This window comes from Lactuca virosa, chromosome 7 (genome assembly GCF_052849685.1).
Source record: "Lactuca virosa cultivar CGN04683 chromosome 7, Lactuca_virosa_CGN04683_v6, whole genome shotgun sequence".
Classification (NCBI taxonomy): Eukaryota; Viridiplantae; Streptophyta; class Magnoliopsida; order Asterales; family Asteraceae; genus Lactuca; species Lactuca virosa.
In genome coordinates, this window is record NC_136432.1 from 256,676,608 (window position 1) to 256,680,412 (window position 3,805).

Sequence of the window (3,805 nt, forward strand, 5' to 3'; positions counted from 1 at the left end):
TCAGGAGTAATATGTATGCACATAAGGGAGCAATTAACACACAAAGGTATTCCTAGGATTTTCTAAGTGCGAATTGCATACAGTTGTGTGTGCATTTTATAAACTAGCATACGAGAGGACCCTAGAGGCTATAGACTAGGTCAAGGCAATTAACCTAATTCCCTATAGTCAAGGGCTCTGATACCAATCTGTCACACCCCGATCCTTGTCGGAATCGATCGAGGCGTGATATATTGTTCAAAGTCTCATTACAACTATGTTATAATATGATTAGATTCAATTAAGTACTAAGTATGCAAACAAGATACACAACATACAAATACAAATCCAAATATGAACAACATTTATTACATCAAATTTAAATAGTCTTGTGGATTTCTAAGGCACAACCTATTTTTCATCAACTTCATTCTTCAAATCTGCATCATGGGTAAAAACAGGTCAACTACGAGAGTTGGTGAGTAATCTAATTTTAGTAGAGAAATTTGTGAAGTTGAAACCTTTATAATTGGAAATTTGTTTTCTTTTGAAGTCGGCAAACAATTGTATTTGAGATAACGGTTTATAAATCAAAAATTGATTAACAAATGATAACAACAACAATAAGTCCTCACCCTATATATACATATGTATATATATATATATATATATATATATATATATATATAGGATGGAGCATCTAATCATCATACACACTCAACCACGTGCGATCAATCACCTTAGCGTCCCAAGGCGGGGTGGTCAACCCAATAGCGCTATTATTGTCCATAACGTACCTCAAGAATACGGGCATAGTCATGGAGATTAGACTAAAAATGATAATGCACTACAAGTACATGTAGCGTAAACAAACAATAGTTATACAATTAATGACTCCCGTATAAATGTCCCAACAATGTCTCAGTTGTGATAAAACAATAAAATGAAGTTGGAACATATTAGAACCACATGATACACCCCAAAAGTATTGAAAATTATAAAATATGGGGTAGATTACTCACTTTAGTCCCAAAATGAAATGCGTGTGTCGTACGATAGACGATTCGGGTCAAAATGGCGTAGAACCTAATATAATTAATAGTTTTGGTTTAGGAACTGCTAAACAAGAATGGAGTATTAATACAAATAATTAGACACGTATTCTTATATTAGATGAATTAACAATAATTCATTTTGATTATAATATTAAGGTATTTATTTGTTAAATGAATTTTAAATTGAATTACTTACTTTGCATAATTAATTTATATTTTCAATTTAGGCCAGATTTTAATAATTTCTTATTAAAATAATACCTTGCCAAATTATAATTATTTACAGATTTTAACAATTATTTATATGAAATAATCATTAAAATGCATTTTTTACATGCTTAAATACTTAGGAAAATAGTTTTAAATAGTAAACAGTATTGAAAAATTATGAAATTATTAGGAAATCATTATTTCATACAATATGAATTACTGTAAAATTTGTATATTTTTCTGAACTGTTTTAGTATTTATTTAATATTTTAATGATTAAACAACACAAAATTCGGGAAAAATAGTAAATGATTCTCAAAAAATCTGTAAAATTAACCATAGTTTTATAACATGATGTAGAGCTCAGTGTATAAGTTTCAGATATTTGTGACTAGGGGAAGTATTTTTTATATATTTCATTATTAATTAATCAATAAAATCATAAATAATAGTAAACAGTAATATAAATGCATGAAACTTCATATATCATGTTTAATCAGTATACATGTCATCCCAGAATTTTCTCAGAATTTATTGAATGCAACAAGTATTTTATGTGAATTATTGCCCTACTTTATTGAAATAATTATGATAATTCAATAAAAAAAAGTTATTTTCTGAAAATTTCCAGAACTTCTTATTTTATTGATGGTATTCTGAGAAAAATCAGGTTTATGAAAAAAATGAGTTTTAGATATTTTGGTGGATTTAATTTGTTTCTTGTATGAATTTGAAACTTTTAACAACATACCTTGATGAATGCTTCAAGAGGGATGAAGATTTGAGTATAATAGATTGTTCTTGGATGGAATATGAGTATTCTTGGAGGAAATTTCGAGATTGAGAGTGAGAGAAAGAATAGAGAAGGTTTAAGTGGTGAAGAGAATAATGTGTTGGGAGAAAAATGAAAGGAAAGTGGATGGGAGGTGTGAGTGGGAGACCATGAGAATAATCTTTTTGCTTTTGGTGGTCTTCATAATTTCCCACTAACACAAGCATCTTTTACATAATTAATATAAGAGTTTTATAAAATTTAAAGTAAAGTTTATAAAAATAGTGTTTTATAAAATTTAATGTAAAGTTTATAAAAATGGAGTTTTATAAAAGATAGGTTATGATTTGATTATAACAATCTACTTTGATTTGAAGTTTAATTATAGCATTCAAGTTTGATTCTTTTAATTTAATTAGAGCATTATACTTTGATTTGATTTTAATATGGTATCATAATTGTATTTGATTATAGTTATAACGTTGTACTATACTATGTTGCTATTAACGTCAATTTATATCGTAGTGTATGGGTTTTGATCCTATTAGCGTCAAGTAATCTTGAGTAGGGTTTGAATGAGATTGAGAGAGGTTTCGTTTGTGATCTTTTTGAGTGTCCGGCTTCGCAACGCAAGGTCCATAGACCCCGTTAAGCCATGATTTAGTGTCCTACACAATCCCGATGATTGTGCAATAGTGTTTTATCGCTTTGGTTCATTGTTTAGCACTGTTAAGGCTAAGGAAAATCAAACACATGAACTTTCCAAATGATGTTTTCTCATTAAAATAGTGAATTGTACAGTGATTACATAACGTAAACCCTATCATACAAGGGTTAATGGAGTTGACCGGTTTGACTAGTTGACTTTGTTTGACTTTGACTTGACCGAAATTTGATGGTTGTCACACTTATGTCATACACTTCAAGTCAGAGGTACAACCTTGCTATAAAAATAGCGGAAACAACAACTCAAGATGATAACATGGAAAAGCACATAGCACATATAACACATAACATACAATTGTTCCTATATATTAAACTCACCGTGAAATAACCGGGGGTGAAAATAGTAATTCGGGCAGCACTTCGGCTCTAAATATGACTTTCGTCGTTGAAAACCGGGAGTTTTCTTGAAAACCGGGCTCTGCGAAGGTAGAGCTTCGAAACCAAAAAGATAAATTTTTCGGGCTTCTCGGGAATCTCAGGGCGTGTTTCGGGCTTTGGAATTAGTACCGGGGCTTCGGGGGATGTCGGAATGTAAGAAAATATGGAAAAAGGGTGAAAAAGGCCAAATTTCAAACATCTAACCGGGAGGTCTCGCACCCCTTATATAGGTGCGAGCCTCGGATCCGAAGCGAGGGGGTGAGGGCAGCTGGCTGCAAGGCTCGGACCAGGTGGCAGCAGGGCGAGGCTCGGACGGACAGGTGCTCGCTTCGCATTGGTCGGATGACGCGGCTTCTGGCTTCGGATCGGGTCGGCTGCCTCGGTCGAATCAGGAGACTACACGCGGGTCGGGCACGAGGGCGCATGCGAGATCACATGACTTCGGACAGATGCCAGCTCCTAAGTGGACCGAGCTTCGGTCCAATGGGGAAAGTGGTGACGACTTCGGACCAATCGGAGGGTGCCACGCGAGGTTGCGGTCCAATCAGAAGATGCTACGTGGATCGAACACTATTTATGCGAAAAAAAATGAAAAATGTGCCCAATCTTGTAAAATCCATAACTTTCTCATACGGGCTCCGTTTTTGACGTTCTTTATATGCACGCGTAGAGAAAATTATGCTCT

General features: G+C 33.7%; 1 long non-coding RNA gene across 1 annotated transcript; it reads right to left on the reverse strand.

Moving 5' to 3' along the window:
* Positions 1–328: 328 nt before the first annotated feature.
* On the reverse strand, positions 329–2,101 carry LOC145124441 (uncharacterized). Its single transcript, XR_013715619.1, has 3 exons — positions 1,996–2,101; positions 1,002–1,065; positions 329–419 (listed from the first exon to the last, which is right to left on the reverse strand). It is a non-coding gene; the product is annotated as an uncharacterized LOC145124441 (long non-coding RNA).
* Between the last annotated feature and the right edge of the window lie 1,704 nt (positions 2,102–3,805).